The sequence below is a fragment of the Bactrocera oleae genome, chromosome X, assembly GCF_042242935.1.
Source record: "Bactrocera oleae isolate idBacOlea1 chromosome X, idBacOlea1, whole genome shotgun sequence".
NCBI classification, from domain to species: Eukaryota; Metazoa; Arthropoda; class Insecta; order Diptera; family Tephritidae; genus Bactrocera; species Bactrocera oleae.
Window position 1 is genome coordinate 31,015,824 of NC_091541.1, and position 12,306 is coordinate 31,028,129.

A 12,306-nucleotide genomic window follows, 5' to 3' on the forward strand; every position below is an offset into this window, starting at 1 on the left:
TTTACTTTTTAATATATGATCCTTATCTTGTTTTGTTTCTACTACAAACTTTTAAAATTTTAATAAGATTTATATGACCTACATTTGTCTGAGTCAGTTGGTAAAGCGTCTGTCATTTTTGTCAAAGTTTTGGAAATACATTTTTTTATTTTATTTTCTTATATATATACATATTTTATTTTTTGCCGTTATTACCTTCGGCTCGATTTGTGGAAACTTCCTGTTCCTCTTTTTAATAATAAATTTTTTTGATCCTTTCTAGGAAAGGAAACTCTTTTATTCTGGAGGGTCTGGAGTTCAGAATCGCAGAAATGAGCTTATGTTATAAACCAGAGGGTCCCCTTTGCGGTTTTTAAATATTTTGTTATATGGCTGGTCGAACCTTCATTTACAAGATGTTTTTTTATAATTTTTGATCCTTTCTAGGAAAGGAAACTCTTTTATTCTGGAGGGTCTGAAGTACAGAATCGCAGGATTGAGTTTATGTTATAAACCGGAGGGTCCCCCTTGCGGTGGTGAATCGCGGTTTCAAAATATTATATTTGTTATATGGCTGGTCGAGCCTTGATTTATAACATGTCTTATAAATTTGAGTACTTATGCTTAATATATTTTATATTACTAGGATTATTACATTTAATATATATGACAATATTAACTTACTAGTTTTTCGTCCTTCTGTTGATTGCTCGCACGGGGTTTGTGTGCCTTTGGCCGCTGAAGTTTTTTTGCACTATTCTTTTGTTCTGACTCTTCGATTGTTAATATTTGATGTTATGTTTTATATTTTTTACACATTTTATTCAAATTGAATTGCTTCGAAATTGGCGTAGTTATAGAGCAACGCTTTTGTTATAATTTGCTTGCTGTTGTTGTTATTTCACTACATACACGCTTGTTGCATTTTTTGAAGATTTGTTTGTTCACAGCGTTTACACTTGTTTGTTTGCAATCGCTCTACCCATAAAACAATACTATATTAGTAAGAATAAATTGATTTCTTACTTCACGCGAAAATATTTTCCACAATTCTTAATCTTCAAACTATAAAAATCTTTAGTATTAGAACTTTTTGATTTTTTGCTTTTGAATCGGTTTTTGCGTTTTTATTTTAATTTATTTGTGCACTCGCGTAGCCGTACTTTTTGATTTTCGGGCCTTTTATTCGCGTCTCACTCGCGTAGCCGTACTTTTTTTTTTCTTTTCTCCTCCCGAGAGGATACTTGATTGCTATTTTTTGTGGTTTCGACACACGTCACTATGATTATCCTTTCGGCTAGGGATACTTGTTTTTTTATCCCTTTTTTTACCGAGGATATCACTAACACATGCCCTACGTATTGGGCGCCACTTGACTTCCTTCTTTATGGAAGTATTAAAAAATATAAGTTTCCGCGCGAACACGCGGAATAAATCAAACGATTAAGTTGAGTGGTCCTGATGGAAGTATTTCAATTTGCTCTTATTTATACATTTTTCTTATATGCTTAAGTCTAACAATAAGTGTCAATTTACAATATTCGCATTCAGCAATTCGTTTTATTGTTTACATTGTATGGGTGGTCTTAGCTAAATAAAAAGAATATTGGTTGCTTAAATAAGCAAAGATGGTTATTTAAGAAGCTGTGGTCTTAGCTTTATTGAAAAGAGTATTGATTACTTAAATAAGCAAAGATGCTTATTAAGAAGTTGTATTATTGCTGAGTGCAAAGAAACAGTTTCGTTTATAATGAGCGTAAAGCTACTGTGTGGAGGCTGCCGTTAACTTGCATAACTCTTATTTTTCCTAAATCAAAAGATTTACGTCACAAGATCGCGGCATAGTGCAATTTGTTGTAGTAACAATTGTCATAGCCTAATGCCTCAAACAGTCACCGACATCCCGACCTTCCGGACTTACCCCCCGTATCAAAACAAATTTGGCAAAACGCAGAATTCCGTTGTTCACTTGTGTTTTTGTTTAACCAATGTTGCCATTGTTCAATTTGTATACACGATTTTTCACACATTTCAATGTTAGTTATAAGATTGTAAAAGATTTCTCGATAAATCGTCTAACTAGAACTCACTCTTGAGTTCGATCACTGGATTGTTGAATAAAAGTCCCAATATAATGGCTATAAACTTATCTATATTTCTAATCCCAAGAACTTAAAACTTATTGCTCGATATTCGAGTTCACAACGTATTGCTTATAGTTTAATTGCTCTTAACACGGCAACACTCTAATTAGAACTGTGTATGCTACACGATCCGGCAGCCCTTATGTAGTAAATCTTTAACAAAAGTTCGTTACTAGAACATTCTGGCAACTACGAATTCGATGTCTAGTTGCTTCTGGCAGTTTAGCTGTGAAATTGGCTGTAAGCAACTAAATAATAAACAATGGTTGATTATAATCAATCATAACGTCTCTTCTGAACGCCTAAATATCACTAGCTAGCCAAGTTGCCTGCTCGTAATTTATTGCTTGTGTAAGAACCGGGTTAGAGCAGCTGTTCCAAACAAGGTTTGTGTGTGTTTGCTGGCGATGTATAATACAAACTTTAATTGAAACTTTTATTAGAGCACAGGTATTTAGTACTTGCCGAAGCAGATATAGAAATAAAATTTCAGAATGTTATTGATATCGTTTTACATAATTGTTGGCTGGGATTTAGAATAGCATTAAAAAATAGGTATGTACGGATAGAGGAAGTTCTGCAGAGTAAGAAAATATACACATACCCATAGCCAATAAAGTCTGCGTTCACCCGACACAGTTTTTTTACTGAAGTAAAAACAAAATAAATAGGTAATTCAGTTCAAATTTTCTTAAGTTTAAAATGTAAAAACAAAAATGTGTATTTCTATTTTCATTTTTGTGATAACGGGATTTTAGTGTAAGAACAAGTAAAAGGCACCATTAAGTCTGCGTTCAGTTAGCTTAAATTGGAAATACCGTTACTTCTCATGAATTTGTTCGTTCTTTTTGCGTAGATTCTATTGTGTTTTAATATAATTAGTCGTTTAAAGAGCTCGTGACGCGTTTTAATAATATTTAAAAGATTAATAAATTTAATAAGGAAAGATGGCGAAAGTTTCAGAAAAATTGGGCAAACTATTGGAAGAACGTATTCTTCTGTCCAGCGCGTCGTAAACAATTTTAAAAAAAACCGGAATTTTAACGTCAAAACCGCAATCTGGCCGTCCGAAAATTTTATCAGCCCGGGAAGAACGGAAAATAATAAATGTGAAAGTTAACCCTCGAATTACGTCCACAAAAATTATTGAAAGCGTAAATATAACCATTAAAAAAACAATTTGTGCCGAAACTGCTAGAAACATTTTACATATTTATATCATGGTAGAGTCGCTCGAAAGAAACCATCTATTTCACTTGTAAACAGGCGAAAACGCATTGAATTTGCTCATAATTATATAAATAAGCCGCCGGAATTCTGGAGACAAGTAATATTTTCCGATGAAAGTAAATTTTGCATTTTTGGCATAAAAGGTCGACAAATTGTGTGGCGCAAGTCAGAAACTGCCCTTGAAAAGCAAAATCTTGTTGGTACAGTTAAACACGGAGGTGGCGGAATTGTGGTGTGAGGTTGCATGGCGGCTGGTTGTTGTTGTTGTTGTAACGGTTACCTAGTCCCCGTTTGGGTGATAAATTCCAGATTCGTTGTCGTCGAGGTCATCTAACGGGAGGCCCAGGAAACGAGCTGTTTCGACGGGGTCGGACCATAGGGAGAAGGGTGTTAGATGAGTGGGGTTGGTTGGGCATGCAAAGAGGTGGTTAGTGTCATGAGGAGACCCATTGCACGCAGGACATGTATTTGGTATGTCGGGGTCTATTCTGGATAAGTAGGAGTTTAACTTGCTACAGTATCCAGAACGAAGTTGCGCGAGGGTCACTCTGGTTTCGCGAGGCAACTCGAGCTCTACGTCTGGTTTCTACGAAAAGACCCCAGTAGAAACTGCTTGGAGTGGAGTTCATTGTGTAACCGGAAGCATACGAGCCTCACTATGTAGGTGTTCGATTGGAGACATCAAGAGGCTTCCCGTGATAGTCCGGAATGCAGTGTTCTGACAGGTCTGAAGCTTCTTCTTCTGCGTGTCACTGCATCCAGGCGACCATATTGGGGCTGCGTAATTTAGGACCGGCCAGCCGACTGCCTTGTATGTTGCCAACAACGTTTCTTTGTCTTTTCCCCAAGAGCTGCCGGCAGGCGACTTGAGGATTTTGTTGCGGCTCTGTACTTTGGCAGTTATCGCGGTCGTGTGAGGAGTGAAAGAGCACAGAATGTCCAAAGTGACGCTTAAGATTTTAGGATTATTTACTGTCGGAATTTTTGTGCCATCGACTGAAATGTTCAGGATCAGTCTGTACTCCTTCGTCAAATTTGTGAAGATAGTCGCTGTGGATTTAGTGGGAGAGAGTGTTAGGTTCCTTGCAGAGAAGAAGCGAGAAAGATCGGAGAGGTAGCTGTTTACTTTTGAACACATGCCATCGATTCCATTTCCCGACGTCAATATCGTACAGTCATCAGCGTACGAGGTCACTGAAATTCCCGCTGGTGAAGTTTCGAAATATACAAATTATTAGTGGGGAGAGGACATCGCCCTGCGGAACCCCCTGTTTAATTTTCCTAAGTTTGGAGTTTTGACCTCGAAACAGTACGGATGAATGCCGACCGCTCAGGTAGTTCAAAGTCCACCGCTTCAGCCCTGGAGGGAGTGTTGATTGTTCTAGGTCCTCAAGTAGCGTTGTGTGATTGACTGTGTCAAAAGCTTTTGACAAGTCCAACGCTACGAGAATCGTCCTCTCGCAGTGTGGCTTTTGATTCAGGCCATGAACTATCTGGGCGTTTATGACGCTAAGTGCTGTGGTGGTACTGTGCACTTTTCGGAAGCCATGCTGATGATCTGCTAGGCTCAGGTGGTGAGTGAATGACGGGAGTAACAAGGCCTCAAGTGTCTTCACTACTGGGGAAAGGAGAGTTATCGGGCGATAAGACTCCCCTTTGTTGGCGGGTTTCCCAGGTTTCAGTAGTGGGACCACTCTTCCGACTTTCCACACATCGGGTATTTGAAGAGTGGATATCGACAGGTTGAGGACCTTGGTGAGATAATTTACTCCCGTTGGGCCTAGGTGTTTTAGCATCAGCATGCTTATTCCGTCAGGGCCAATGGATTTAGACGATTTCGCCTTTTTGATGACACTTTGAACCTCCCCATCGGTGAAAGTAAGTGGTGCGCAGTCTTTTGGCATTGTGCGCAGCCGTCGGGTAACACGTCGTTTGGCCTTGTCAGTCGAAGGGTGCAGTGTAAACTACCGGCTGAAATAGCTCGCGCACTTCTTCGATTTCGAGGAGGCATGGCCATCGAATTAAATTTCAACCCGATCGTCATGTCTTCTCGGATTTGACAGGGCCTTGACAGTAGTCCAAAGCTTACTCACACCGGTGGAGGGGTTGCAGGACTTCAGGTGCTCTATCCATTTTGTCCGCTTATGATGATTTACCATTTGCCGAATCTCCAAATTGAGATCCCTTATTCGGGGATCACAGGGATCGACATGGCGTAAGGTGTCGCGCTCGTTTGCTAGCACAACTGCTTCGGCTGGGAAATTAGGGCGGAGTTCCGCGATTCTTCCAGCCGGTATGATGCGAGCAGTAGCAGCAGCGATCACCTTGCGGAATTGACGCTAGCCAACGATGACGTCCGTAGGAATGGGTAGTGCGTTGAAGGTGCTCTCAGTAAATTCTGTGAAGCTGACCCAGTTAGCTTTGTTAAAGTTAACATAAGTGCGGTTGTCCACAGAAATAAAGTTAGGAGGTTTCTCGATCGAGATAATTATGGGCAGATGGTCTGATGCGAGAGTTAACATAGGTCGCCAGGTTATACTATTTATCAGACTACCGCTAGCGATGGTAATATCTGGCGAGATATTACAGGTGCCCATAATTCTGGTGGGGGCTTCGTCATTCATTGTGCAGAATGTCGAATCGTCTATCTGTTCCGCCAGCTCCATCCCCCTACGATCGTTTGACAGGCAGGAGTGCCAAAGTGATGCGCGTTAAAGTCGCCTAGCACCAAACGGTTTTCACCACGAAGTAGCGCATCTATGTTCGGGTGATATCCTGTTGGGCAACATGTGACTGGGGGGATGTATATATAAAATATTTCGAGCCCGACATCGCCATCGCCTGACCGGACAGCTGTACCCTGATATTCTAGGGTAGTGTCCCTACGTTCGATGTCAACACCGATTAGACGATATTGCACGGTGTTGTGCAATATGAAGGCCTCCACCATTATCTCGCTCGCGATCCTTACGTACAACGTTGAAACCTGCACAACTCAGAAGATCTGAGTGGCTGTTTAGCTTGGTTTCTTGGACCGCAGCTATCGTTACACGCTCCCGGCTCACAAATGCAACTATCTCCTCGATCTTACTCTGGAGTCCGTTGCAGTTGAATTGTAAGAGTCGCGTTTGTCGCGGCTGTCCAGTCGTATGTGATTGCGGGGGCAGACTCCTACAGCATGGGGCAACGTACGACGCACTCCACTCTCGTGTGTCGCGCAGACCAGAACACGACAGAAAGTGACACCAGCCAGTACAAGAATTGCACTTGACTGATGTGACATTCCGGTGTTTTATAGTCTGACACACGGAACAGACTGTGCGAGGAATCAGGAGTTGCTGGGTGGTTCTCGCACGAGGATTGGAGCTGGATGAATTTTGGGGGGGGGGGAAGGTTGGTCAGACTGGGAGTTATGCTGTCTGTGTGAGCTCCTTAGGGCCGTGGAGGTCCTATCTTGGCCACTCGACTGGAGTGGCAGCGCATTGCGCGAACATAGTGCAGGTTGCACAGCCGTTGAGGCAGATGTCGCATTATTGCGTTGACAGCATGGGGCCACGTAACTGGTGGTCCACTCCCTGGCTTCATCCATGCATGTATTGCACCTAACCGAGGTGGAGTTTGGATGGAGCCTTTTAGCGCAAACGCAGCAGTAAAATTCACCGGGGCCCGGGTTGGACTCGATGCCAGCACGGGTTAGGAGGATACGGAGCAACCCTGCTGCTAGGCGTTGCTCCAATGACGACAAACTTAATCTAAAACTCACCGATCCAAACAGGGTTAGATCGCCGAAATAACAGCCCATGGCCGGATAAAATCCGGGTCAATTCCGGTATCGCACAACCAGCTGTTGTGGGAATTGCATGGCCGCCATGGCTGGTGGTGTGGGTCAGCTTGAATTTATTGAATCCATAATGGATAAATGGGGTTATTTGAACATTTTCAAAAACAATTTCAAACAAAGTGCAGAGAATCTTGGATTATCTTCGACGCTTTGGTTCCAACAAGATAATGACCCGAAGCATACTGCGGAAATAGTTAGACTTCGGCTCTTGTACAATGCTCCTAGACAACTTAAAACGCCCGCTCAATCACCTGACCCCAATCCTATTGTGCATCTATGGGATCTGTTGGAAAAAAGAATTCGTCAGCAATAACAAGTAAAGAGGCTTTGCGAAGTGTTATGAAAGAAGAATGGTCCCAGATTACAGTTGAGGAAACAGATAAGTTGGTAAGATCAATGCCAAATCGATTGAGCGTGGTTTCAAAACAACGCGACTATCCAACAAAATATTGAATTTAATTTTTCTTTATAATTTTTACTTCTTTTGTAACTAATTTTAAAGCTGAACTCAGACTTAATGGTGCCTATGTTTACTTGTTCTTACACTAAAATCCAGTTATCACAAAAATTAAAATAGGAACATACATTTTGTTTTTGCATTTTGAACTTAAGATTATAAAAAAGAAATACATGCAGAAAATTTGAACTGAATTACCTTTTTACATTGTGTTTTTACTTCACTTAAAAAAATGTGTCGGGTGAACGCCGACTTTATTGGCTATGTGTATATTTGCCGCTGACTTATATTTTTTGAAATATTTGCATTTAAAGTTTAATAAGTAAGGAAGTTCTAAATTCGGATGTAACCGAACATTTTGTACTCTCGCAAAATTTTATATTAAAGAAAGTATTGATCCGATTCAACCCATTTTTGACACAAAAACATACTATTATCGAGTGTTTCATTTATTTATTTTATTACATCAATTTCAATTATGTACCCTACACATTGACCGATATATTTGGTAAAAAGTCAACTATAGGCACAGGGGTCCATATATTCAGTACCTAGGGGCTTGAACAGTTTTGGTTCGATTTAGACAATTTTTGGTCACAATGTGGCGTACTTTAAACGAATTATTCACGCAAAGTTTTACCCCGATACAAACATTGTTGCTTGATTTGCATAGTGGAAAGTGAAAGAATCAAGTGGAACTTAAAATGATGTTGTATGGGAAATAGGCGTGGTTGTAGTCCGATTTCGCCCATTTTCTATATACTATAGCATAGAAATATGAAAATAACGTTATGTACCAATTTTGGTTGAAATCGGTTAAGCAGATCCCAAGATATGGGTTTTCACCTAAAAGTGGGCGGTGCCATGCCCACTGTCTAATTTTGAACACGGCTCCTATAAATTTATCTCATACCATCCCAGAGATATAATTTAATGTCATAACATGGGGAGTGGGCGGAGTTGCCCATTTTCCGTCGATAGAGGAGCCAAAAACATTTGTTCTCGGTGAATTTTGTTATTATAGCTTTGGCGGTTTGGGAGATATGCAGATTAACCCTATTAGGAGGCGGGAGCACGTCAATTTTGAAAAATTTTGAACTGCAGATGCCCCTCCCTAATGTGATCCTGTATACCAAAAATTAGTCTTGTGTCTTATTGTGGAGCTTAGTTATGGCAAGTTATTTGTTTTGGATTCATGGTGTTTTGTGGGCATGGCAGTGGTCCGATTACGCCCATTTGCAATGCCCGTCTCACGGTACCAAGAAACATGTCTTCCAAGTTTTATAAAGATATCTCAATTTTTACTCAAGTTAGAGCTTGCACGGACGGACGGACAGACAGTCACCCGGATTTCAACTCGTCTCTTCATCCTGATAATTTTTATATACATAACCCTATATCTAACTCGATTAGTTTTAGGTGATACAAACAACCGTTAGGTGAACAAAACTATTATACTCTGTAGCAACAGGTTGCGAGAGTATAAAACCCAGCTATTTTAAGTGTGAGTTTTTTTTTGATATATTATTATATAATAATACATATGAATTTAACCCTTTTTTTAACTTTTATATTTAAATTCACGGGAACAACTTTAGAATGCTATCCAACGATTTCAGGGTGTATGTTGGATAGAGGATTCCCCAGATCACGAATTTATATAAGTATAGCCGCCGGAAACTTATAGTTTTCGAGATATTTGGATTTTAAATTGAAATTTTACAATTTTAATACCCTTTTATTAGCTTGGGTAATGGAATCTTAGAGCTCAATTTTCACGGGTTTCTAGAAGTCTGAACAACTTGAAACTTTGCAGACGTGTTAAGGACCGATGACAATGCAATAATATGAAAACAGTTTCCCATTACTTTAAAGGTGGACGTAACCCCGCCCCTAAATGGTTTAATGTATATATCTTCAAAACCTCTAAAGCTAACTCAACCAAATTTGCTGAGAGTAAGTCCTTTTAGTACCTATATAACAGTTATGTTAAAATATACTAAAAGTGCGATAACTGACGAAATAAATGCGGCATAAGCATTAATTTTCAGAAATAAGATGGTGGGGAAGAGCTTTGTAGGAGGAGGTTTAAAAATTCCTTTAAAGGGTGTTTTTTTTTGATAGTTTTTTTTACACTATAATTTATTTATCTTGCAATTTCACGATTTATAGTTAACTTCTCTATTATATTATGCACTTATTATACACTAATACTTCACCACATTGTTTCTATATATTTATTTTATATAATTTATTTTCATATTTGCTTTAAATAAGCATGTTATTTTTTACACAATTTTCGTTATGCAAGTATGCACAATAACAAATGGGTTCCATGATGACAAATAATAAGTGTTGCCATATCCAAACGATTGAAAGCAATTAAAATAAATAAAAACAAATGAAAATACAACTCTACAACATATTATGAACTTAATTTTCAATTTAAAAAAAAAAGTTTTAGGGTCTACCTACCTATAAATGTGTAATTGTTGGTTGTGTGGTTAGATTTCCTTTCTGCATTGGCGGCCTTCGGCCGCGCTTAAAAAAAATAACCCGGGCCGATCCAACACCGGGGTGATCGTTATCCCTTTCGCGTCCTATTTTAAATAGAGAAATTGCAAGATAAAATATATAAAATTTTTAACTTAAAATGGAAATATCTCGAAAATCATAAGTTTCCGGCGGCTATAATTATATATATTCTTCATCTGGAGAATCTCCTCTATCCATACCATATCCATCATACCCCTTTTAACCCTGAAATTTATCAAGAGAAGCTAACGAAATTAATTATGGGTCATGTATTTTGGGGCATAATCCTCTATTATTCATTTTAATTCGTTGGCATAATAGTCGACTCAACTTTAGAATACCGTCCCAGGCTTTCGGGGATAAAATGGGTATAGGCGGATAGACTTTTTGAAGCGCGGCAGCAAAAAGAAGTTCTGCGTAAAAAAACCTTGGTACCAGGGTTATTTTTTTGAAGCGCGGCCGAAGGCCGCCAACTCTAAAGTGGTTCAACGCGAAAAGACCTTGGTACACCCCGGTGTTGCACCGACCAGGGTTATTTTTCTTGAAACGCAAGTTTTACAAGAAAAAGAAACATTGTCATTTAGGGTATAACATAATCCTTAGCATCAATGCTCTCTAATGGAATTTTGAAGAAAATTACCGTTTTGTTTATCACATTTGCTATTTGTTTCATATTTCGCAAAAAAAATTCAAGCGTGTTTAGTACGAATTGTGTTAAAAGATTTTTTCATATCAGTTATTATTAATATTAAAGGTTATTGGACATTTACAACCCTTTTGTTATTGTTTAAATTAATAGAATTGAAGAATGATTTAAATATTGAAATAAAAATATTTTTGCATGATATAACATAAAATAATTGTCTAAAAATGAATTCATAAAGTGTTAGTGGATATGAAAGTGAAAAATATAAGTGTATAATTCATTTTAAAGCGAAGAAATACGTACTTTAAATACTTAAGTTGAAATTTTTAACTTTAAACGTGAATAACTCGAAAACTATAAGATTCCTATATCTATATATATTCTTGATCTGGAGGACCTCCTCTATCTGCACATACCCATTTTTTCCCCGAAACCCTGGGACGGTATTCTAAAGCCGACCGAAATTTACTAACACTTCACTAATTAATTTCTACACACTTGTTTTGTTGAGTGCAAAACTATCTTTAATTCAATATTTAACTTTGGTTCAAATGCCATCAATAAACAGCTGTTAAAACACATATAGGAGTAAGGGTATGCCCAACTTATTTCAGTGTGAGAGCTCCTCGGAATTGGCGTTTTTTTTTTACATGTAGTATATCATTTTCCATTGTAGCCAGATCGGACAAAATTTTAATTTTTGAGCATTTAAGGTAAACTTAAACATCCATTAATACTTAATACATTAAAATTAATACTATGATGCATCACATTAAAGAACATTTCATCAAATACATTTTAGTTTCGCATATTTTTTAATTTTCATTGTTTTACATCTGTTTATTATTGATCTTGACCCTCGTTCACTATATTTTTGGTAGAATTTCAATCTCGCTGTTCCAGTCGTTCCAATTGCGAAACGTCAAAACCTCCTGATGTCAGCGAGGTGATTTACGCTCTCATGACATGAGACATCTCTGGCACATGCTTACAAGCGATATTGTACGAATTGTGAAAATACAAATTCTATTAGTTAATTTTCAAGTGTTGATATGAAGTGATTTTGATATTTTCTTGCTACCTTTTTCTGCTAGTTTTCTGTTTATTACTTTTTCGTTATTTCGCTCATTGTTCTCCCTGATAGCTAGCAGCTACAAGGGCTAGGATTTAAAATAGTATCCGCCGAACTCGCGGTTAAAATGGGTATTCACGGATAGATGAAGTTGTATATAATAGAAATATATACACACTGGACAGAAGAAGTCTGCGTACAAGGTACCAACAAAATTAAATTGTTGGAAAAAATAACTATATACTTATAAAAATAAAAACCAATTTATTTGATTTTCATTAAAGGACATTAAATTTGTAGTTTTATGAAAATAAAAGTGATTAAATAGCCGACAGTAACGTATAAACCAAACAAAACATACGGACGAGTAGAAAGTCCATTAGAAAAAGTCTGCGTACAAAG

At 38.2% G+C, this 12,306-nt stretch overlaps 1 protein-coding gene and 1 long non-coding RNA gene across 14 annotated transcripts in view; one reads left to right on the top strand and one right to left on the bottom strand.

The window, feature by feature from the left end:
• LOC138858020 (uncharacterized) overlaps positions 1–12,306 on the bottom strand; it is a 98,477-nt gene that overhangs the window by 38,283 nt on the left and 47,888 nt on the right. The gene's annotated exons all lie outside the window — the stretch shown is intronic.
• CaMKII (Calcium/calmodulin-dependent protein kinase II) overlaps positions 1–12,306 on the top strand; it is a 111,771-nt gene that overhangs the window by 16,893 nt on the left and 82,572 nt on the right. For 8 of the 13 annotated variants that reach the window (XM_036367081.2, XM_036367084.2, XM_036367095.2 and 5 more), the window contains exon 1: positions 2,504–2,678. The exons of 3 other annotated variants lie outside the window; for them this stretch is intronic. The gene's annotated coding sequence lies outside the window, so the exon portion shown is untranslated. Of the gene's footprint in view, positions 1–2,350; positions 2,679–12,306 lie in introns of those variants that run through there. 2 more of the 13 variants (XM_036367079.2, XM_036367077.2) reach the window with 2 other exon arrangements.